General features: G+C 37.1%; 1 pseudogene; it reads left to right on the top strand.

Moving 5' to 3' along the window:
- The window catches only part of LOC107800759 (2-isopropylmalate synthase A-like), a 134,339-nt pseudogene extending 107,546 nt beyond the window's left edge, over nucleotides 1–26,793 (top strand).
- The last annotated feature ends 259 nt before the right edge of the window (nucleotides 26,794–27,052 follow it).

Here is a 27,052-nt window from a genome sequence, read left to right as displayed (position 1 = left end):
TCCAGAGTTAGTACGTTGTGGATACACTCAAGAATTTGGGGCATTATCCAGGAAGCATATTTCTTGATAATCATACAACCATAAAAGACTCCGAGACAAGTTAAAAGAAAGAATTAAGCCAAGGGCATAGACAAAGGATTGAATTATTAGAAGATTGCACCATGGATATTCCATAACGCCTATGAAAGGCTAAAGTAATAACTAATACCAGGAGCCGCAGATTGGAAGATAGCTTAAGCATACATAAAAACTGATTAGAAAGAAGAGGAAACTAAAGAGTTACATCGACTAAGTAAAACAGGAGTGGACCAAGAGAATCATAGACCTCAGGATCACTTGTAAATAGCAGAAGTATAAGAGAGATATTAGAGTAGCCATATTTTATAACGGCTCTATGATGAAGCCAACTGAAGAGTACCAGCCTCATAAGAAGTCAGTATAAAGCTCCCATCAGATTGTGTATGCACCAAAGGTGCAAGTATTATAATAGAGTTTCAGGTTGTGGAGATAAGTTATACCTATGTGGAAGGGACATTATGAAAGAAATAGAAGAATGTGAGGCAATATTTTAAGGTAAGTAAGGAAAAGGTGAACAACGTACAAGATACTCAAACACAGAAGGTTATGAATAGTCCATACTGCAGATAAGGGGCTAGAAGCGTAGGAATTCAGTATCCAAGAATGATAGCAGCATCGTCAGTGGCATACCTTCCAGCCAATGGTTTCTAGATACTGGAAGGTCTAATTAGAGAGTGAAAGAAGAGTTAGAGACGATGTGATGTTTCACTTAATATCCCAGAATGACATAAGGAAATCTATGATGCAAGAAAGTTGAAGAAAGGTTGCAAGTAGTATAAATGGATATGTGTAGGTTGCAAGATAAAGTATGGTAGAGTGACAAGGTTTTAGGAAGACAGGAGTAAGGATAAGAAAGGGCGAGTAAGAAGGTAACAAAAGTGGATAAGTCCTCGGGATTAAGCCCATGAAAACAAGAAGAGCAGATAGTTTCTCTAAATTATACAAAGCTCACTATAGCTTGAATGAACTGAAAGGAGTCTAAGACTAATAGCATTTAGAATGCTACCCTGGTAATAGAATGAGGGTATAATTGTGATAGATAAAAGTTAACGTTTGTGCCTTCGATTGAGTAATGATTCAACGAAGAAAAGAAACAGATCTTATGAATTGGACATGATTAAAATACCCATGTAAGAGAATCGCCTTGGGATGCTATAAAATACGGTTATTGAAGTACAGTATCGCCGCTAAGTGGATCAGGAAAATTACTTCGAATATTCCTTGATGTAACGTAAGCCCTAGTGGCAAAAGTATTACATAAGAAGTTTCAAGTTATCAATGGTATATTATGGATTAATATTAAGGTGAATCAACAATGAATGTACAAAATCACAAAGTATGAGATGAGATTAGGTCGTCATTCTAAAGATGAGCAGTAATGAGGAAGCATTAAAGGACTTAAATTATACATATAGAATAAGCAACGAGAATAAGATATAGAAGGCAAATTATACATATAGAATAAGATAGGATTAGGTAGCAGTACTCATCAAGGATATATTAAAGTAAGAGTTATGGCAGTAAATTCATACGGATGGCTAAACGGACCTATGCAATGAGATATAACAATATTCATGAATTCAACAAAGTATCGAGCAAAGGACTTCAGCATACCTATAGAAGAGGCATCATATTAAGCCTTGTATATACAAAGTAAGGCCTAGAGATTGACTAAAAGATAAAAGGAAAAAAGGAAAGATGAATCGCATAAGTGCACTTACAAAGCCAGGGTCATACAGGCTGCATGATAGGAGGTAACAGCAGTTGCAAGATAGGAAGATTTCGACCACAGGTCATGATATGAGAAAAAAGACTAAAGGGGGGGGGGAATACCCTAGACTTTTGATTTATTCACAGAGCAAATGCTTAAATGGCAGGAAGAGTATTAAGGAATTCATAAGAGCTATAAGTTACGAAAATGATAAGAGCATCAGTCAACATTCGAGGACGAATGTTCCAAAGGGGGGAATGATGTTACGCTCCGCAATATTACGTCGATATTACGTCCCACAGTGTTATATTACGATGATGTTGCACCCTGTAGTATTGTACGTTGAAGTTGTCGCAAGGTAATTGACATTAGTCTAAGGGAAAGATTATTTGAAGATTATAAGGATTATACTATTTCAAATGAGTGATGAGAAAATTCGTGAAAGTGAGAGCGGAAGAAAGTCAAAGAAAATGAATTTTCGTCCAAGTTTGGCATGTTGGGGGTACAATTCGGGCCGTGCATTAATACCCCATATTTATGAACTAGTACCGTGCAAGGTGCCATATGACCACGGTAGTATAATATATAAAGTATTTTAAAAATAAATAAAATTTTAAGTAATTTGTGGTAATTTTTTAAAATTATGCGGGTAATTAATTAATTACCGGATAACAGGACATTACCCAGTTAACTAATAAGTGGATAAAAAATTAATAAATCATCTCACCCCACCCTACGTGGCAAGAAGCCACAAGATTTGGAAAATGACTAAGTATACTACTTTTCCAAATGGCTAACTAGGAAGATGATAAGATATGACTTACAATTTAAGTCTTAACTTAAAACATAGTAACCAAAAATTCAATAGAAAAAAATACATATTCTGTCTTTGGCTAAGAGACCAAAGACATTAGGAACAAACAGAAGCTTTATCCAAGTTTCAATTCATTCCTTGAATTGAGATCAAAAGCGTTGGAAACAGAAGCTTTAAAAAAATGTTGGATCAAGCTTACAATTTAAATCCATTTTTTAGTTCAAAAAAAGGTTCAAGCAGAACAAGTTCATTCCATTTTCAAGAAAATCTAGTATAAATTTCGCAGAAGCATATTCGTTCAAATAATTTCAGGAATAGGTATGTTAAGGCCATCCCTTCTTTCTTTTGGCATGGTCCAAATTATATCGAAGAAAGGAGCAAATACATAGTTTCCATAAATTACTCTATTCATAGAGTTATTAGGGGTGTCTATATTCTTGATTCCCCATGAAAAATATTATTATTTCCTGTTCATGTGTCTCAGAATAATACACAGTAGGAAAAAATTTATCCGGAAGGAATATTGAGATTATTACGTATTTTTCATGAATTTCATACATGTGCATTGACCCATGACCAGATGGCGTTATATACGCGAATATATGTAAATATATGTATATGGGATATGGGAAAAGGTTACGGCGTTATATACACACCACCACCTGATCAGTTGATATATGATGATGATGTTGCCCACAGTAGCTGAAATATGATTTAAACGGCGTTATATACGCGTATATATGTATGTATTCAAATGGCGTTATATACGCATATATATGTATTTATATATATGTATATGGGATGTGGGAAACCTTATGGCGTAATATACACACCACCACCTGATCAGTTGGTATACGATGATGATTTTGCCTACAGTGGCCGATATGATATGATGGGATGCCCTCAGAGGCTTATGATGTTATGAAAAATGTACTTATGCACGACATAACATTCATACGCATATGCATGACGCTAAAAATAATTTATGATTTACAAAGTTATTCAGACTTACAGGTTGAGTCATGTACTCTATATGTCTTCTATGTCCCTTATGTATTTATTTATGTGCCTTACATACTCGGTACATTATTCGTACTAACGTCCCTTTTGCTCGGGGATGCTACGTTTCATGCCCGCAGGTCCCGATAGACAGGTCGAGAGCCCTCCAAGTAGGCTATCAGTTCAACGGAAGATGTTGGTGCGCTCCATTTGCTTCGGAGTTGCTCGTTTGGTTAGTATGATTTAGACATGTATTATTTGGTATGTCGGGACTCTATCCCAACCTTTATGATATTTACGTATTCTTAGAGGCTTGTAGACATATGTCTTGTACGTGAAAGATTGTACGGCCTTGTCAGCCTATGTTTTGAGTTTATAAAGGATCATGCTGGCCTATTAGGCCCATATGTCATGTGTATATGATGATGTAATAAGAAAGATACGTTACGTTGGTACTCGGCTGAGTAAGATACCGGGTGCCCGTCGCAGCCCATCGGTTTGGGTCGTGACACGTAAGGTCGGTATCCTCTGTATACATTATTATGACTAACTCTTCACTATGAAACTTATAAGAATTAGAAAGTACCAACGACATTGATAATATAAGAATAAGAGAAGCAACATCAACATTAATCGTTCCATAAGAGGGGAAATAATGTAAGTACTGCTAGCTTCTAAGAGTAGAGTATCTTTGGAAGCTCGTTCATTACATTATGTATAATCAGAGTCGTGCAAAAGAAGGAAATGGATAGCCTCATATACCTTGTATATACTGCCGAACTTCAAGCTATGCAAATGTCAAGACTCTTTAGTCTACAATAGGAGAAATGACACTATCGTTAATGTTTAAGCGTCGTAACTATTATGTACCGACCACAACCTATTTTATTATGAAACGGAAAATACCTCCCCTATTTATATGACTTCCACAAGTGAAAACAATCACCAAACAGCCCAAACAACATCAATGTTAATCATATTGAACCTCCCAAAATAGTCCACCAACCGATAACATTACTACCAAGCCTTTCGATATATATTCCACAAGTTCTAGCTTCAATGACTTAGCTGTAACTTGGATAATCTTAAATACATATAGAGTAAGAGGTTCCTTACCTTTATACAGAAATAACAACTCCAATTTGACTTTAATTTTCCATGAAATATCCCTCCAATGCTGCCACAACAACAAGAAAGTGAAACTAGCAATCAATTAGTGTTTTTCGGCTCTAAAATCACTTTAGAAGGCTTGGAATCTCCTAGGATTGATATTAAGAACTCAAAGGAGTATTTACAGAACATAAACCTTTTAAAACAACCTCCCACATGAGCTGGAACAACACAAAAATGAGCAACAACAAGAAGAAAAAAAAAACTACTAGCGCCACGGGATTCCCGACACTTGATTTGTGTTGTTTGCCCTTTGTTTGGGTCTTGAATCTTGAGAGAACCTTGAGAGGGTGTTCCTAGGGTTCTAAGGTCTGAATATTATGAAAACAATGACTTAAAATGGGTTGGAGGCATCATATATATATATACCCAAATGTCTTAAACCGCCTAAGTGGGCCCCATAGAGAGGTGCTTGGCGCAGTATCACGAAAACGTGAATATCTCTCTACTCCGAGATTGTATCGATGAACAGTTTAATGCGTTGGAAACTAGACTCATACATATTCAATTTGGTGGGTAGATTACCCCATATTTCTAAGTAAATTGGGAGAAAATCTTGGTAACATTTGACCTAATGTTTAAGTAAAATTATGAACCTAAGTTGTGACAACATTTGTCGACTTTTACCTCATAACTCGTTTGACTTCAAGACTTATAATACGGATATTATATGATTCAAATACCTTAAAATACTACCTCTTCAGTGTATTAAGAACCTCTTGGTTTATCCAAAAATATGGCTGACAACATCCTTGATTCGTTTAACTTCTAATACCTGTTAACCACCCTTATACACCTTTGTATCATTTAAGACCAATATGATTAACTTCTTATCATCTCAAAGATAATCACTTCATTGGTTTACGTTGACTACCTTATGGCATGAGCTAACATACGTGAATATGGGTTGTAATACCCTCCCCCATTAGGAACATTCGTCCTCAAATGTAATGGTCTATGGGGAGTCCAAATCATCATGGATTCCAACGGAAATTTCCGATTAATTTTCCCCTATAAAATGGTCACTATCAAAACTTGCAAGCAGTTAAGCCCAACTTATGGCCTCACAAGGCTACACAAAGCATTATGGATATTTTCATTATCTGCATATCACCATTTTGTATTAAGGAATAATATTCTCAAGTTATTGCTTACCTCATAGAGCCATTTCACCTTCCAATGTATCCTGTGTTCCACCAGCATCCTTGTTATCGTCATTCTGGAATAGGTACGGGTATTTAGACTTCATCTCCTCTTCTGCTTCCCATGTCATTTCTTCTATATTCTTGTTCCTCCATAATACTTTGACGGAAGCTACATCTTTTGTTCTCAGCTTGCGGACTTGTCGATCTAATATAGACACTGGCACTTCTTCATATGATAGGTCATCTGTAACTTGTACATCTTTGATAGGGACGACTCGAGAAGGGTCTCCAATACATTTTCTCAACATAGATACATGGAATACCGGGTGGACAAATTCCAATTCTGATGGCAATTCTAACTCATAAGCAACCTGTCCAATTCGTCAAAGAATTTTATACGGCCCGATATACCTTGGACTCAGTTTACCTTTCTTCCTAAAACGCATAACACCCTTCATTGTGATATCCTCAGGAAAACCCAATCACCAACCTCAAACTCCAGATCACGACGTCGGACATCAGAATAAGATTTTTACCTGCTTTGTGCCGTCCTCAATCGCTCCTGTATCACTTTCACCTTCTCAATAGCTTGGTGAATCAAATCTGGCCCATATAATTCTGTTTCACCGACTTCGAACCATCCAACTGGTGATCTACATCTCCTCCCGTATAGTGCCTCGTATGGGGCCATTTTAATACTGGAATGGTAGCTATTATTGTAGGCGAATTCTATGAGTGGAAGATGATCATCCCAATTCCCTTTAAAATCTAGAACACATGCTTGTAGCATATCTTCCAGTGTCTGAATGGTACGTTTAGCTTGTCTGTCAGTCTGCGGATGAAATACAGTGCTGAGATTTACTTGTGTGCCTAAACCCTTTTGAAAAGACCTCCAAAATTTAGCCGTAAATTGATCTCCTCGGTCTGATATAGTAGATACTGGCACACCATGAAGCCTAACAATCTCCTTGATATATAACTTCGCATAATCTTCAGCCGTGTAAGTTGTCTTAACTGGCAGAAAATGGGCACATTTTGTATGTCGATCAATTATCACCCAGATGGAGTCAAACTTATGATAAGAGCGAGGTAATCCAATAATGAAGTCCATATTAATCACCTCCCACTTCCAGGTCGTAATCTCTATATTCTGAAGCAATCCACCGGGTTTCTGATGTTCTATCTTTACTTGTTGACAATTGGAACACTGGGCTACAAATTCTGCAATAGACTTCTTCATGTTATCCCACCAATACTGCTCCTTGACATCATGATACATCTTTGTCGAGCTGGGATGGATGGAATATCGGGATTGATGAATCTCATTCATAATCTTATCTCGCAACCCTGCTATATTAGGCACACATAATCGGCCTTGGTATCTCAGTGCCCCATCACTTCCAATCTCAAAAGCCGTACTTTTACATTGCTGAATGCTCTCTCTTAATCGTACTAAGATATGATCTTCATACTGTTGTGCTTTTACCTCGGCTACCAAAGATGATTCTGATGTATTCTATACAGTAACACCTTTGTCATCAGAGTCTAACAATCTGATTCTCATATTGGCTAGCTGATGAAGCTCTTTAGTCAACCCCCATCTACCTGTCTCAATATGTACTAAGCTTCCCATTGACTTACGACTGAGAGCGTCTGCCGCAACATTGGCTTTACCGGGATGATACAATATCTCAACATCATAGTCTTTCAGTAATTCAAGCCACCTACGCTGCCTCAAATTCAACTCTTTCTGCTTGAAGATGTATTGTAAACTCTTATGATCTGTGTAGATGTCAACATGGACGCCGTATAAGTAGTGCCGCCATATCTTCAAAGCATATATTACTGCAGCCAATTCCAAATCATGGGTTGGATAATTCTTTTCATGCTTCTTCAATTGTCTTGATGCATAAGCAATCACCTTCCCACGCTGCATCAATACGCACCCCAAACCTATACCTGAGGCATCATAATATACCACATAACCTTCTGTTCCTTCAGGGAGAGTGAGCACTGGTGCGGATGTCAATCTATTCATCAGCTCCTAAAATCTACATTCACAAGTGGCAGACCATTGGAACTTGGTAGCTTTCTGTGTTAACTTAGTCAATGGTGCTGATATAGAGGAAAACCCTTCTACAAACCGCCTATAATATCCTGTTAGCCCTAGAAAGTTGCGGACTTCTGATAGTGTTGTAGGTCTTGGCCAATTCCTTAATGCATCGATCATCTGAGTGTCTACACTAATACCCTCGTCAGATATCACATGGCCAAGGAACGCTACTGAGTTCAGCCAAAATTCACATTTGGAGAGCTTAGCATATAACTTACGATCCTGAAGCGTCTGTAATACTATCCGCAAGTGGCCCGCATGTTCTGCCTCCAATCGAGAATACACTAGAATGTCATCAATGAATACAATCACGAACACATCAAGATATGGCCTAAATATAGTATTCATGAGATCCATAAAAGCTGCTGGGGCATTTGTTAGCCCGAACGACATCACCAAGAACTCAAAGTGCCCATATCTTGTCTGGAAGGCCGTATTTGGAATATCCTTCTCCTTAACCCTCACCTGATGATACCCTAAACGTAAATCAATCTTGGAGAAATACTTGGCACCCTGGAGTTGGTCAAACAGGTCGTCAATTATTGGAAGTGGATACTTGTTCTTTATAGTAAACTTATTCAACTGTCGATAGTCGATACACATCCGTAACGACCCGTCTTTCTTCCGCACGAATAGGACTGGTGCACCCCAAGCTGAAGTGCTAGGCCTAATGAAGCCCTTATCCAGCAAGTCCTTTAACTGCACCTTCAACTCTCGCAACTCTACCAGGGTCATTCTGTATGGAGGGATAGAGATCCGTTGAGTGTTAGGTAACTCATCAATGCTAAACTCAATCTCTCTTTCAGGAGGAAGGCCGGGGAGTTCATCTGGGAAAACATCTGGAAATTTGTTGACCATGGGGATTGATTGTAGAGTAGGTGGCTTCGCCTCCGCATCCCTAACACGAACGAGATGATAAATGTAACCTTTTGAGATCATTTTCCTTACCTTAAGATAGGAAATAAACCTACCTTTTGGAATAGCAATGTTCCCCTTCCATTCAATGACGAGTTCACTAGGAAATTGAAACCTAACCATCTTCGTACGAGAGTCAACATATGCATAGCATGAGGCCAACCAGTCCATTCCCATTATCACATCAAAATCAACCATTTCTAACCCAAATAAATTTGCTGAGGTTTGACGACTATAAATCCTCACAGTGCAACCTCTATATACCCTTCTAGCAATCACAGAATCTCCTATTGGAGTAGATACCACAAGGAGTTTACTTATCAATTCAGGTTTAATGCCAAACTTATTAGCCACAAAGGGTGTAACATATGATAATGTAGATCCCGGATCAATCAGAGCGTATACATCATAAGAAAACACAGACAATATACCAGTAACAACATCTAGAGATGACTCGAGATCTTGTCGACCTACTAGAGCATAGGTTTGATTTTGAGCACCACTCGAACTCGACACTGCACCTCTACCTCTACCACGACCTGTCGACTGCTGAAAACCCCGTGCTGGAGGTCGAACTGATGAGGAAGAACCAGACATAGTTCCAGTTGGCTGGGCCATACCATCACCTCCTCTATTAGGAAAATTCCGCATCATATGGCTAGGCTGTCCGCAAGAATAACACGCATCAAAACCTCGACGGCACAGTCCAAAGTGGGCCTTGTCGCACTGATCACAACGTGATGTTAGGGGTCTCGTCTGACTAGTATTCCTGTGATGTTGCGATCCTGATGCCCGTGAACTCTGACCCGGAATAGAATAGGTAAATCGATCATATCGAGGCCTCTGAAACTGTGGAGGAGCACTAGCTACAGGTGGCGCCGAACTCCTCGAAGACCGGGTCCTAATGCTACCCCTAAAGTCATCAGAATACCCTACAAATATTGCCCTCTTATGCTGGCCCCTATCTTGCTCCCTATCAGCCCTCTGCTGGTGCTTACGATCCTCTAGGGTCTGGGCATAAGCCTGAATATGGGAAATATCCATGCCCTCCACCAAGGAGGCTGTCATACACTCATTTATCAAATGTGGTCCCAACCCGTTGACGAACAGATGCACCCTATCACTCATCTCGGCCACCATATGGGGAGTATACCTTGCCAAAGAATCAAACTGCATACTATACTCTCGCACACTCATATTACCTTGTCGAAGGTTCAAGAACTTATCAGCTCTAGCTTGTCGTATCTCAACTGGCAAGTAGTGACGAAGAAAGGCCTTAGAAAATTCCTTCCACATAGCTGGAGGAGCGTTCGGACCCATGGATCTCTCTCAACTATCATACCAGAAAACCACTAAATACCGTAACTGATAAGAAGCCAACTCTACTGCCTCCTATATCACTAACATGCATAACCCGAAGTGTACGATGAACCTGGTCAATAAAAGTCTGCGGGTCCTCCTTGGGGTCTGATCCGGTAAACACTGGAGGATCTAAATTAATAAAATCACGAACTCTCGTACTAACTGGTTTATCAGTAGCACCTGTATTCTGCCTCTGAGCCTGAGCAACTACCAAGCTAGTTAACAACTGCAAAGCACTCTGCATATCCTGGTCTGTAGTGCCAGATGGAGGAATTAGAGGTGCTGAGTGCCTCCTAATATCCTCTGGAGGAGACGGAGTAGATGAGGTATGAGAGGGCATCTCACTCTGAGCCTCACTTTGTCCTGCTCTGGCTTGGGGCACCTGACTGGTACCCTTTCCTGCTGCTGTATCAAGCCATCTACTAATCGTTTGCTTCCTAGTCGAAGGCATCACTGAAAGAAAACAAGATGAATATTAGAGACGAACAATTACGACTCAACTTGACACACGATCTAGATTAAGGAAGAAGGTAACAACCCTAGATATCATTTAGCCTTCTGATTATAAATGTGGCGCGCTACACATCTATAATCAAGACTCTACAAGACACGGCTCATAGACAACCCCTAGGACACACTTGCGCTGATACAAGGTTTGTCACGACCCAAACTGGAGGGCTATGACTAGCACCCAGCAATACTTGCCGAGCACCAACGTACATTTTATCTAACCTTCTTTATTATCTCTTAGGGTCGACGAGATCAATATAATTGGTAGACATGGATCATGGACAACTAACAACAAAAGATGATGACATGAACATGCATAACATGGGATGACCAGACAATCAAGAAACTATATATAAGGTACGAGCTACCACGTTACCATGAAAGACTATACAACAAAAATCAACCGACAAAGCATACCAAACTATACAGGTGTCGACACCTGCCTATGAGCCTCTAAAGGAACATAAATGCTGCAACATTGCCGGAATAGGGCCCCGACATACCCATAATGTCTATAACAAAAATGCATACCAAGACCATGACAAGTCTGAAGAAGGGATCTCTCCATTCACCGCTGAATTAGACCGCCTACTGTGGTGGGGGAGCTGCGCCTGGCTGTCTATCAGGACCTGCAGCACGACATGTAGTGTCCACAAATAAAAGGATGTCAGTACGAATAAAGTACTGAGTATGTAAGGCAGGGAACCATAAGTACGAACAGTAATGTAAGCAGGGATAGAGAATATACAACCTGTAACATCTGGGTACCTCTGAGGGCTACTGACATGCAATGCATGATACATATGTATATATGCATAAACTTTTAAATCATACGCCTCTGTGGGCATGATCATGATCATATCATACCCGACCGTAATAGGCTCGATAAAAACGTACCCGGCCATCATAAAGCTCGGCAGAATCGTACCCAGCCACATGGAGCTCGATAAAACCCAACTGATCAGGGGTTGCACAATAGGTGTCGTACCCGACAGACTATAGTGCAACTCGGTAGATTAAAATAAATACATAAATAATACTGCATGCTCGACTCATGGAATCGCGTTCTAAACTTTTCAGAGTGACGTAAGGTCGGTATCCTCTGTACACGTTAATATGACTAACTCTTCACTATGAACCTTATAAGAATTAGGAAGTACCAACAACATTGATGATACAATAATAAGAGAAGCAACATCAACATTAATCGTTCCATAAGAGGGGAAATAATGTAAGTACTACTAGCTTCTAAGAGTAGAGTATCTTTGGAAGTTCGTTCATTACATTATGTATAATCGGAGTCATGCAAAAGAAGGAAAGTGATAGCCTCACATACCTTGTATATACTGCCCAACTTCAAACTATGCAAATGTCAAGACTCCTTAGTCTACAATAGGAGAAATGACACTATCGTTAATGTTTAAGCGTCGTAACTATTATGTACTGACCATAACCTATTTTATGATGAAACGGACAACACCTCTCCTATTTATATGACTTCCACCAGTGAAAACAATCACCAAACAGCCCAAACAACATCAATGTTAATCATATTGAACCTCCCAAAACAGTCCACCAACCGATAACATTACTACCAAGCCTTTCGATATATATTCCACAAGTTCTAGCTTCAATGACTTAGATGCAACTTGGATAATCTTAAATACGTATAGAGTAAGAGGTTCCTTACATTTATACAGAAGGAACAACTCCAATTTGACCTTAATTTTCCATGAAATATCCTTTCAATGCTGCCACAACAACAACAAAGCGAAACTAGCAATCAATTAGTGTTTTTCGGCACAAAAATCACTTTAGAAGGCTTGAAATCTCATAGGGTTGATATTAAGAACTTGAGGGAGTATTTACAGAACATAAACCTTTTAAAACAACCTCCCACACGAGCTGGAACAACACAAAAATGAGCAATAACAAGAAGAAAAAGAAACTTACTAGCGCCATGAGATTCCCGACACTTGATTTGTGTTGTTTGTCCTTTGTTTGGTTCTTGAATCTTGAGAGAACCTTGAGAGGGTGTTCCTAGGGTTTTAAGGTCTGAATATCCTGAAAAAAATGACTAAAACGGGTTGGAGGCATCATATATATACCCAAATGTCTTAAACCGCCTAAGTGGGCCCCATAGAGAGATACTTGGCGCAGTCTCACAAAAATGCGAATATCTCTCTACTCCGAGATTGTATCGATGAACAGTTTAATGAGTTGGAAACTAGACTCATAGATCTTCAATTTGGTGGGTAGATTACCCCATAATTCTAAGTAAATTGGGAGAAAAGCTTAGTAACATTTGACCTAATGTTTAAGTAAAATTATGAACCTAAGTTGTGACAACATTTGTCGACTTTTATCTCATAACTCGTTTGACTTCAAGACATATAATACGGATATTATATAATTCAAATACCTTAAAACACTACCTCTTGAGTGTATTAAGCACCTCTAGGTTTATCCGAAAATACGGCTGACAACATCATTGATTCGTTTAACTTCTAATACTTGTTAACCACCCTTATACACCTTTGTATCATTTAAGACCAATAGGATTAAATTCTTATCATCTCAAAGATAATCTCTTCATGGGTTTACGTTGACTACCTTATGGGTTTACTTCCTTTTGTTGATCATCCCTCACTTATCCCTTCAGATTTGCTTCTTGTTTTTTATGCTAAAGAAAAAGGCTTTAATTTGATGGATTCACAATTATCATCTGGTGTTTCATTTCAAGAAATTAATGGCAACCCTTTTCTCTACAGTCATCAAAACTTTAGGTTAATTATATTTTATTTTGATTTTTTTTTAGCTAGGTGATGCGGCTAGCGGATCCATTACTCCCATGGATGGAAGAAGATCATGTTGTGGAAGTAATCCTAACGACAACCATTGAAGTTGCCTGCAAATGTATCTTACTCAATTGAATCGTCATAGGAGATCTTTTGTCCATAATAATTAGAGTAGATGTTCTGTTTAAAGTTAGTTTTAAAACTAACTATAATACTTATGTTTTGTGTTTAGTGGATGGAGTAATTGTGTTTAAAGCAAGTTTTTGAGACTAATGATAATTTACTTTAATGTATTTTATAATTTATTAATATATTGATGTTACTTGATTCTATATAATCTGATGATGCTTCATTATATTAACATAGTTGAAATCAAATTATTTATGAGTATAACCGTTGCCCAAAATAAAAAATCAATGAATAGCGGAGGTTATAACTTCCGCAATTTAATGTAAACTAATATTGTGTTTAAATTTGTGGGGGTTAAATAAAACTATTGTGGGGGTTTTCACTGCTGCAATATTTTTTAAACGTGTGTTCATCAAAGTCAAACTAACAAACTGTGGAGGTTAAACTGCCGCTATATGATAACGGCGGTCTCCCATAAAACCCCCACAAATTGATTGCGGCGAACGTTATTGCAGGGGTTTTGAAAATCGTCGTCACAGAAAATTACGGAGGTTTCTGACCCTCGCAATATGTAAATAAAACCTCCGCAAATTTAGTGTTTTTTTGTAGTGCCTGGATTAGTCTTAATTCCGCTCAAGCTCACAGGCCCAAAAAATTACGCACTGTGGAGTAGGGCGATTAAATTGGCACTCCGGGGAAAAAGCAAGCTTGGATTTGTGGATGGATCATGTGTAAAGGTATGTATAAAGGTGCATTAGCAGAGCAATGGGAAAAATGTAATGCAATGCAATTGTCCTATCGTGGATTGGTAGCACTATTTCAAATAAGTTGATGCCTAGTATTGTCTATGCATTGAATGCAAAAAATGTATGGGCTAACTTCCAGGAAAGGTTTTATAGGTCAAATTTAACAAGGATATATCATCTTTGGACTGCTATTGCAACCTTAAGACAAGGAACAGACTCGGTCACTAGCTATTATTCGAAGATGAAGGACCTATTGGATGAACTGGATGTCATAGCCCATTTGGCTTCATGTGACTGCGAGGAGTCTAGGCCTTCAGTGGAACTTCTGAAAAACATTTGTTTATTACAGTTTCTCATGGGATTGAACGAGAGATATGGTAACATTCAAAGTAATGTCTTGGCAAAAAGGCCTGTAATTACAGTGAATGATGCCTATGCAATAGTTACACAAGAAGAAAGTCAAAGAACTCTAGGAGTCACAGATACATTGAAAGATCCTCTTACAATGCTGGCCGGTAAAGGTTATGAGTATAAGCCTAAAAGGATAGGATTAATCTGTGATCACTGTGGTTACAAAGGCCAACTAAAGGAAAACTGCTACAAGATAGTGGGATATCCACCAGATTTCAAAAGCAAGAAGAAAGAGCAAAACTCAAGAGGCAAAACTTATGTGAACAGTGCAACTAGTGAAGAGAAGCAAGTGCCAATGCTCCCCACACAAGGAAATTTCTTCACTGAGAAGCAATACAAACAACTGGTAAATTTATTGCAGAAGACTACCACAGATGAGTGTTCCACTAATACTGCAGGTATCTTTACTTTAATGTCAAATGCAGGTGTTAGTGATCAAGTTTGGATAGTGGATTCAGGTGTTACTCACCATGTGACACATTGTAAGAATTCCTTAAATAACCTTAGAAAAGCATATCATAGAGCAGATGGAGTACAGTTGCCTACAGGCAGTAGAACAGAAATTAAACATACAAGAGATGTAGTAGTTTTAGGGAATAAAACTATTGAGGGAGTACTATATGTGCCAGACTTCAAATTCAACCTATTGTCAGTGTCTAAGCTAACTAGGCAATTATGTTGCTCAGTTGGACTCTATACTGATTTTTGTATATTTCAGGGTCTCTACAATGACAAGGTGATGGGGAATGGTAGAGAAAATAATGGGTTGTACCTAATAACAGAAAATTTTCCAACAGCAGTAATCAGTTTCTTGAAGGAACATGGAGAAACAACACTATGGCATCTGAGGCTTGGTCATGCATCAACCAAGGCAATGCAGCATATTTCAGAACTGAAGAATAAGAAACAGACAGGAAGAGAAAACAACTGTGAAGTATGTCCCTTAGCAAGACAGTGTCGATTACAATTTCCAACTAGTAGCACTAGATCAAGTAGTTGTTTTCAACTCGTACACATGGATGTTTGGGGACCTCACAAGGTACCTATATATGACAGAAAGCTTTATTTTGTCACAATAGTATATGATTACAACAGGTTTACTTGAGTATGCTTAATATAGTTTAAATGTGAAGTAGTTACTGTGATTAAAAACTTTCTTGCAATGATAAAGACTCAATTTGAAGCTGCTGTAAAGATTGATAGATCATATAATAATACAGAGTTTTTCAACTCTCAATGCAATACTTTATTTGCTTCTCTGGGAATTATACACCAAAGTAGTTGTCCATACACCCCACAACAAAATAGGGTGGTTGAACGAAAGCATAGGCATATACTGGAGGTTGCAAGGGCCTTGAAATTTCAAAGCTCAATTCCTAAGAGATTTTGGGGTGACTATATGAGAACAACAATGTATTTGATAAATAAGATGCCTACTAGTGTCTTGCAAGGAAAATCTCCTTATGAGTTGTTGTTGGAAAGCCAGCTAAAATAAAACACTTAAGGGTGTTTGGTTGCTTATGTTATGCAAGTAACTTACCTAAAGGTAATAAGTTTACAGCTAGAGCTAAGAAGGCTGTTCTCATTGGATACTCAAAAACATAAAAGGGTTATAGGTTGTATGATTTAGAGAATAGAAATATTTTGTTAGCAGAGATGCGATCTTTAAGGAGCAGAGCTTTCCTTTTGAGAAAGATGCTGATTCAGATTGTACAGAGGATTTATTTGCTTCACAACCTCCAGTTGTGGAAGAAACTAAACATCAACCACAAGCTCCTATAATTACAACTCCACCTCAGAACATACAAGTGCCAGCTAATGCAAATGGCACAATAGAGGTGGAGACTAATGATATGGACTTGGTCACAGACCATGCAGAATGTAGTGATAATCATGAAACTTCAGATAATCTGGATTCAGCCACAGTTCATGCAGAGTCTGATATGCACCATGAGATCCCAGCAGATGCTTCAGCAAACGAGAATCCCTTTCCTATCATCTTGGAACCAGAAGTTGAGACAAGCATAGAAGAAGCAGGATCAGAAGATGTACACTCACATCCACCATCTATAGAGGGACAGCCTAGGAAATCTAATCGACAAGAAAAGGGAAGACCTCCTGTATGGCTTAAGGACTACATCACTAAGGCCAAGACACATATAAATACTGCACACTCTATATCTAATGTCCTCTCATATGATCATATATCTCCTACCTACCAGTCATTCCTCAATGTTTTTTCAGTTTTAACTGAGCCACAATCCTTCAAGGAAGCTGCACATGATCCAAGGTGGATACAAGCCATGGATCAAGAAATTAGGGCACTTGAAGAAAACCATACCTGGGAAGTGGTTGATTTACCAGAAGGAAAGAAACCTATTGGTTCTAAATGGATGTTTAGGATCAAGTATAAGTCATATGGTGAGATTGATAAGTTTAAGGCACGATTGGTAGATAAAGGATACACACAACAAGAAGGGTTAGATATCATGAGACTTTTTCACCAATTGCCAAAATGGTAACTGTGAGAACTATCTTAAGCATAGCAGTCTCAAAGGGATGGATCCTCTATTAAATGGATGTCAATAATGCATTCCTCCAAGGGGACCTTTATGAAGAAGTTTACATGGTTTTGCCACAGGGTTTCAAACGACAGGGGGAGAACAAAGTCTGCAGATTGTTGAAGTCACTCTATGGGCTGAAACTAATGTTGTATGGTAGGCCGGGCTGGGACTGGGACCGGACCGGGCCCGCGGTCTTTACGGGCTAAACGGGCCTGGCGGGCCGGTCCTGGTGTGCCGGTCCTTAATGGTGCAAAAAGCCCGCGGCGGGTCGGGTCACATTAAATAGCCCACGAGCCTGGGACCGGCTGGCGGGCCTGGGCCGGTCTTACCGGGCCTAACGGGCCTATAACGGCTATTTTAAAAAAAAAAATTAAAAATAACAACGGTCAAAATTTAAAAAGTAGTCGTTGGGCTGCAATTTTGACCGTTTGGAACTTTCAAAAATAGCCATTTGGCCCCCAAACTTTATTTTAACTCCAAACTTTATATATTTACACTTTTTCCCAATTCTCAATTATAAATAACCCCTCATTCTTTCATTTTTACTCACCAATTCATCAATCTCTCTCAATCTCTCTACTATAATTGCTTATTTTATTGTTGAAATTTTATGAAAAATTGTGAAGTTGGTGAATTAAAGTATTCAAGTCTTCAACGATTTTCAATTTTCAAGAAGTTGTTTGGCAATTCGGTAAACTCGTTTCAACTCTTAAGTTTTAAGAATATATTTTTGTGTGTTTTAGTTTGCATAATTGTAATTAATATGACATCTTTGATAAAAATGTTTGGTGGTAAGGGAAAAGCTAAAACTGGTGAAAGTAGTGGCCAACCTACTACCCTTCCCCCGGCTCCCCGACCCAGACCTGGTAGACGTCCTGCTGCTCCTATTATTCTTGATAGTGATAACCCCTGTTTTTAATTTTTCGATAGTTAATTTTGCCATAATGTTGCACCAGGTGAAAATTTAGATGATGAAACTATGAATGCTCTTTATCCTAATCAAACTATCTTTGAAAATGATGAGGAAAATGAGGATGAAGATGAAACCCAACCGGATTTAGATGATACACCTACTAGTCCTTTTAATAACCCAACTGATGTACCGCCCGACCCACCTGTAGAAACCCCTAGTTTTAATAGACAACCTCCTAAATGCCTAGAAACATCATTAGTTTGGAATTGTTTTACTCAAGTAAGAGAACAAAATAAGGCTAAGTGTAAAACATGTGGGAAATTACTGGCGCATAAATATACTGGAGACCGTAGCGGCACGGGTAGTTTGACTAGGCACATAAAAACACACCCTAGAGATAAAGTTAGATATTTACAAATGAAGGTGTAGTTAGAGGGGACACGTGTAGATTTTGCGGATAGCCCTAGTACAGGTTCAAATCTAGTTCAACCAGGAATTAACACTGTGACCGGAGGTATTTTATATTACGATCCAAATAGAGATCGTGAAGAATTAGCAAAGATGGTTACCGTTATATGCTTACCCTATTCTTTTCCTTCTAATCCTAATTGGGTGCATTATATTAGAAGAGTTTTTAATCCTACTTATAAAGTTGGCCTCGAGCAACAGTTAAGAGCGATATTTATAAATATAAACATGAATATGAACAATATTTGCGGTATTTATTTACTCATATAACTAATCAGATTTCTATTACTACTGATATTGGTAGAAGTGGTAATGATTGTGATTATCTAACTGTTACAAGTCATTGGATAGATGAGGAGTGGACAATGCAAAAACGCATTATTGCGTATAGAATAATTAATTCACGTCACACAGGTAAGTTTATAGCTAACACTGCTGCAGATATTTGTAGATATTTTTGCTTTAGAGATAAAATAATGGTAATTTCTATGGATAATGCTTCTAGTAACACTAGTGCTATAGGTATACTTACAACAACACTAAATCCTGCATTTTGGAATATATTCCATGTTAGATGTATTTGTCGTATTTATCATTTAATTGTCGGTGATGATATGCGGATTTTAAATTTAGAAATTGAAAAGGTTAGAATGGCTCTTAATTGGCTTTTTTATTCAAACCGTAGAAGTAGACTTAGAGATTATTTTAAAAAATGTGATGAATATGGCCTTAGAGAAAGAAAGGTTCCTAAAGCTTGCCCGACTAGATGGAATTGTATGTACGAAAGTTTAGTAGTTGCATATGAATATATAAACCCAATTAATGCAACGTTTAATGCTCGGGTAGGTGGTGAGGATGATGATGAAATGCTTACTACTCAAGATTGGACGAATGTTAAAATTCTTATAGATTTTTTAGAACATTTTCAAATTGCTACAAATGCATTTTCTGGGCAATATTATCCTACTATTTCAAACTGTTTAGTTTATATTGCAGCACTATGTGATTTGTTTGTTGAATTTTCGGAGGGTGGGGAAATTTATCAACTTGCTATAAATGAAATGAAAGAAAAGTTTAAAAAATATTTTTTCCCTATCCCTCCTATTTATGGTGTTGCTGCAATGTTAAATCCTACAATGAAATTAGGAGGTCCTCATTTTTGGTACTCAAATATTTATAAGGCTTTAGATCTTTCAAATGAGGAATTTGCTACACTTGCAGATGCAAAAGCCTCAATTAAAATTAATGCTCAAAAAATTTATAATGATTATCAACTTGCCTTAGAGCATGCTAGGCCAAATGTTCCAACCCCTACTTCGTCTAGTTCACAATCGTCTAAAAGAGCTGCGGGCTTAAAAGCACTTAAATCCTGGACGGAGTTCAGGGGTTCTCAAGGTAATAATTATGATGAAACTTCACATCTAAATGAGCTTCAAGTTTATTTGTCGCAGGGACTTGAAAAGGAGAATCCAGACGGCACTTTTGATCTTTTGGAATGGTGGAAGGCAAGGGAAAAACATTTTCCGGTCCTTGCAAGGATGGCTCAGGATATTTTATCTATTCAAGCTTCACTGTTGCATCAGAGAGCGCTTTCAGTCAAGCAAGACTTCAAATAGGTGATCATAGAGCGTCTATGAGGGAGAGCTTGGAAAAATCTGTACTGTTCAGAGATTGGATCCGCTCGGAAAGAAGAAACTTTGGAATTGCAGAATCACAACCGGCGATAGATGAAGCTTATGAAGAAATGATGGCGGAACTTGCGGAGGATGCTGCTTCGCCCGGAAGTGGTGTTGAACAAGCTTCTTTTCCACCACCACCAACACAACCTCCTCCGAACCTTGAAGGATTTATGAGATTTGTTAGAGATACAATGTAGATTATGGTGTAACTTGTACTTTGGCACATCTTCTTTTAGTTTTTCCCTTTTAATGGTGGTATTAGTACCTTGTTGTGCTCATTCCATTGGGGGAGGAAGACTAAGAAAGATATGCCATTTTTGGTAATAAAAATTATAAGACATGCCTTTGAATATCTTTTTGCAATATTTTTTTGTCTTTAACTTGCAATTATTTATAAGCTATAATATATATACATAACATACAATATATACTACAAGAAAATATATAAGGGATTATATATACATAACATACAATATATACTACAAGAAAATATATAAGGGATTATATATACATAACATACAATATATACTACAAGAAAATATATAAGGAAATATATATACATAACATACAATATATACTACAAGAAAATATATAAGGGAATATATATACATAACATACACAATATACTACAAGAAAATATATAAGGGAATATATATACATAACATACAATATATACTACAAGAAAATATATAAGGTAATATATATACATAACATAACATACTATATATATATATATATATATATATATATATATATATATATTATATATACTATACTAGTATACTATATATACTACAAAACAAGATTTTTCAAAATTCAAAATGAGGGCCCCACCCCCAATGACCACCAACGGCCATATTGCACAAATAGCCATTTTTTTCAATTTACAAAACTAACCTTCTCTAACACTATAAATACCCCCTCCCTCTTCTTCATTTCAATACTCAATACTCATTTCTCAATCTAAATTTCTCTCAATCTCTTAATCTTCAATTTTCAAGACTTCAAGTCTCAATCTTAATTTTCAAGTTACATCATGCCTCGTTCGGAAAGAGTGCGCTTATTTGTTTCGCACTACTATGAAGTGCTTGAAGAAAATGAAGAAGGCCAAATATTAAAGTGCAAGAACTGTGGAAGAGTCTTAAATTTTCGTTCAGGGTGTACCACATGCATTTTAAGGAGGCATATAACGTATTGTGTTGATGGTATTTATCCGCAAATTCGTTTTTACGATTTTTTAACAATTTGTGTTATTTTAAAATTATTAGACGTATTTATGCTTCATGTTGTACTTTCTTATTAATTTATTATGCATGGCAATTTAGTTTTACTATTGTTTTGTTATTTTACTTTTTGTCAAGCACTTTAATAATTAAATTTCTACATATATATTTTTTTATATAGCCATGATATGGTTTACAAGAAATTGCCTTAAACAAAAAAAAATGAAAAAAAAAAGCCCGGAAATAAAAAAGCCCGTTAGGCCCGCTAAGCCCACGAGCCTGGCTCGTTTAGCCTAGGACCATATAGGCTTAGGCCCGTCACGGGCTGGTTCCACCCGTTGAGCTCACAAAGCCCGGGACCGTGAGGCCCGGGACTGCCAGAGCCCAGGCCCGTTAAGCCCGGCCCGTTTGGCCCATTTAGGCCCGGGCTCGACCCAGAATACAACATTAGCTGAAACAGGCTTCAAGACAATGGAATATTAAACTCACAGATGCCTTAGTGGGAGCAGGGTATCAACAGAGTACATATGATCATTCTCTATTCACCAAACAGACATCACATGACATTATAATTATATTGGTGTATGTTGATGATCTCTTGATTACAGGAAGTAATATTTCCTTAGTAGAAGAGGCCAAACACATATTGCATAACAATTTTAAGGTCAAGGATTTGGGAGAGCTCAGATATTTTTTGGAGATTGAGGTGATGATATCAGATTAGGGAATATTGTTGAACCAACGAAAATATGCACTGGAGTTAATCTCTTCCACAGGCTTGACTGCTGCTAAACCTGCATCTACCCCTATTGAGATAAATCAGAAATTGACCACTACAGAGTATGACAAACATGTTGGGCACAATGGTGATGAAGAGTTGCAAGATGTGGGAACTATCAAACACTAGTAGGCCAGTTACTCTATTTAACCAATACACGACCTAATATTTGTTTTGTTATGCAAGTTCTTAGCCGATTCATCCAGCATCCCAAACAATCACACTTAACTGCAGCACTTCGGGTGATTAGGTACATTAAAGGGTCACCTGGTCTTGGCATTTTCCTCAAGAAGGGTCCTATCACTCACCTATCTGCCTTTTGTGATTCAGACTGGGCAGCTTGCCCAAATACACGAAGGTCGATCACTTGATATGCTGTTAAGCTTGGGGATTACTTGTTGTCGTGGAAGTCAAAGAAGCAGCAGAGAATGAGTCGTAGCTCAGCTGAAGCTGAATATAGAAGCCTTGATGCAGTAACATCTGAAGTTACTTGGCTTGTTGGATTGCTGCAATAATTGAGTATTGAGATACATCAACCTGTTGAGGCCTATTGTGATAGTAATTGATAGTATAATTTAGCAGTTTCCTCGATGATGACTCAACATGCACGAAATTAACTCATAAGTTATGGGATTTCAGCATTTACTCAGTCGTTACAAGTTTTCCAAAAGTAACAGATGAATTGGGTAAATGTTCATAATAGACCTATAATTCAAGGAAAGTGATTACCTAGAACTAGTCCTATAAATAGACACACTTCACCACCATTGTAATCATCTAAATTTTCTATCTTTACAATTATATACATTGTAATTCATAGCAACTTGTTGCCATAGTTCCGCTCTTCAAGCTCTGTTTGGCTCATCATCCTATCAAGGATCATTCAATAAAAATTATTTCTTCTCCATTTTGCTTTTATTATATTATCTGTCATTAGATTCATTTTTCACGTTACTATCACGTTGCATTAATAAAAATTTATATCTTTCGGATCAAATCGGTTACTTGTGGCCCATCATATAAAATTAATTGCTTTGACCCTGCAAATTATTTTCTGGGTTAAACAATAATGATGTCCATTTGTGTTCGTTGAGATTTTGACTTTCCCTTTACTGAAATAGATTGTGATGGAGAAATTTTATCTTGAGTGAGACTCAACCAACAAAACTTGTATAAGACACCTCTAATTATTAGACATATGGAAAAGTGGGTCCCATGGTACTTATGCTACTCTTTTGTCCCCACAAAATTCCTTTATCTTCTTTCTCCTCTTACTAAACTACATCATCTTCAATTTCTTCAATGTATCATCTCTCTTTCGTTCCTCCTCTTTTTTTCCAAAGCAGTCTCAAAGAATCGAGTATCAAATATTTTGATTAACACATTCAGCTCAAACAACAAAATACTACGCTAAAAACATAACCTTGCATCACTAAGAAAACACTTTACAATTTTACATCATAGCAAAAAATAAAGTACACATAAGAATCCAAAACAGAATATTAGATCACCACAAAAGAAAAGATCTTCAAACCCAAAGAAATTCAAAGATGTACCCAAGCAGTAATATCAAAATAAAAAGATAACTGTGAAGTTGAGTTTGTACTGCACACTAGTGAGATGCCCAAATTAATTAACTTCAACCAAGCTATTCATCATATAATTGTATTACATAGGAACCAGAAAGCATAGAAATTTAAAAAATAAGTGATTCTTTCACAAAAGTATTGAACACATTATTCTCTCCCAAAATTTAGGGGAAAAAATTCAGTTAGTCTTCTTTTTGAATTCTTGAATCCTTTACTCGATCCCCTTTTTGAATTTTTTTCAGAAATTGAGGAGAAGATAATTAAGAAGTGAGGAAGAGAGAGAATTCTAGAAAAAAAGGAAGCGGGAACTTAAAATGACTGATTTTTTTATTATTCATTCAGTAAAAAGGGGTAGAAAGTTGAGAAAGTGACGGTGAAATGGGAAACACGTAACTACCCGAGATATAAAAGAGGGAACCAGCAATGTGGGACCCAATTTTTCACATGTCCAATAATTAGAGGTGCCTCATACAAGTTTTGTTGGTTGAGTCTCACTTAAAGTAAAATTTCTCGATTGTGATGGCCCTAAAATATCGTGGAGATGCCGTACTAGGTGGTCTATATTCTGGGGTTAATACAAAGCATATAATCCCGACGAGCAAAATGGTAATGCATGTACCCCTACTCTCATCTTAATCTGCTAGCTAGAGATATATTTTACTAGTTTTAAAGCTGCTTATTCTTTTGTGCCTTTATGTTGACTAATTGTTGTTATATATGTAGGTAGAAGAGTACAGTGGGCTAAAGCTGCAGCCACATAAGGCCATTGTTGGAGCTAATAAATTTTCTCATGAGAGTGGCATCCATCAGGTTTGTGTTATTTTTTCTAATTAGTAATTACAGAGTTTCGTGTTGTGCATTTTTTGGTGATATTGCTATTGTTGAGCACAACGTTTTCCCGTTTTAAAGTTAAAGTGGCCATTATGTTAATCTACTACATATTGCAATTTCTACCTTCTATCATTCAGTTCTCATTATGCAAGAGAGAATCGGCGTATCATTTTTTTTTTTTTTTTTAATGTGATTTAGGATGGAGTGTTAAAGAACAGAGACACATGTGAGTTTGTATCCCCTGAAGATGTTGTGTTTCATCGTGCTACTGAACACGGTATTAGTCTGGGAAGACTCAGGTATGATTTGATTTTTCAGTCTACGATTTTCAGCCACACAAATTGAAATACACATAAGTTTTTATCATTTAAGCTTTTAAGTCAATAAATTTTAATTTCTTATTTTATATTTTTCTTAAATTTAGTGTCGAATCAAACAAACTACATTAGATAAATTTAAACGGATGGAATATTTTTTATGCTTAGTCGCTTACCGCTCTATTTCATTTTATATGGTATTTTTTTTTTAATTTGTTCCAAAAAAAATGATATCTTATTTTATTGAACCAAAATAAAAAAGACCAAAAAGTTAGTTATTATAGAATGGAGGGAGTAGTAAATAGGCATTTTCCAAAGTTGTTCCCACACTATACATTCTTTAAACCGTACTCTGGTACTATTGTCCCATACAATTTCACTACTACCATTATATCACACAATCATCTCCCTTTTTCTCATTTAGATCAATTGAACTAGGTACATTTTTCCTTTAAGAATTTGCTAACATGTTGAAACTTTTGTGCAGTGGGCGCCATGCATTGAAATCCAAAATGCTTGAGGTAAGATATATACCCTAGGGGTCGTTTGGTTAGAATACAATTTATACTAATATAAGTTATGCCGGTATAAGTTATAGTCGGAGAAGTTATGCTGAGATTATTGTTTATTCATTGTTTGGTATGTTGTATTAAGAATGATAATTACATAATTTCTAAGAATGAAGATATAAGTTATATCGGTGCTAATTACCCCACCTTCTATAAGGTATAAGTTATCCCAGTGTTAAAAGTAATACCGGGATAACTTATACGTGGTTTGCTAACCAAACAGAGTATTAAGGTGGTATTAAATTTTTATACCACCTTTATACCTTCTCATACCTCATACCAAACGACCCCTAAGAGTTCCATATAATGCTAATTAGAGTAATATTATTGTGAACGTGGATCAAAATCATTTCATTTTGTTACAGCTTGGATATGAATTTGAGGGGAAAGAACTTGGTGACATCTTTTGGCGATTCAAGTCAATGGCTGAGAAAAAAATTTTCAATTAGTGATATTTCCATAATGCAATGCTCAAATTTGTTATTCATGTTGTTTGTGCAATTTTTTTTTCCAGTTCTTCGGTATAGTGAATATGTTTGTCGCCTATTTAATTTATCTTCCCTGCATCTATCTTTCAGAAAATTACAGAGGAAGACCTAAGAGCACTTGTATCTGATAAAGGTTTCCAGTCTCAAGTTGCTTGACAACTTGAAAATGTCAGTACAGCAAATGAAATTATTTATCTGATGCAGGAGCTTGTCAACTAAGTATGCAACAGTTTGTCAACAATTGATGCAACAACTTTCTTTTCTTTTATCTTTTGGCGAGTTATGTCCCACGTTGATTATTCTAGTAAACCTACTTAGAGTATGAGCCTATAGGCTATATAAGGGAAATAAGAGCGATAAGTAAGAACATCATTGTATTGTATAAGCATAGCAAAATACGTAGATTGTCACTTGATCTTGTCCCTAAATTCATGTTACGAATAAGTTAACCACAAGAATAAATTTACGTACTCAAATTTCTTAAAAGTGTATCTATTACATACCTCTTCAGTATTTGACTATTTTTTCTTAGCAATTGTGTATCACGCACCGATTAAATTGTGACACATATCATTAACTTAAAGAAAAAAATTCTAAATTACCTGTTTGACTATTTTTTCTTAGCAATTAGAGAGCGAGTCTTGTTGCAATGAACTTGGATGATGAGGCCTTAGAATAACATCAGTCTTATATGAAATGTTATGAATCACCTGAGCTATCTAACTGGGATGA

This window comes from Nicotiana tabacum, chromosome 5 (assembly GCF_000715075.1).
Source record: "Nicotiana tabacum cultivar K326 chromosome 5, ASM71507v2, whole genome shotgun sequence".
In the NCBI taxonomy this organism is placed as follows: domain Eukaryota; kingdom Viridiplantae; phylum Streptophyta; class Magnoliopsida; order Solanales; family Solanaceae; genus Nicotiana; species Nicotiana tabacum.
This window is presented reverse-complemented; position numbering and strand designations above follow the sequence as displayed.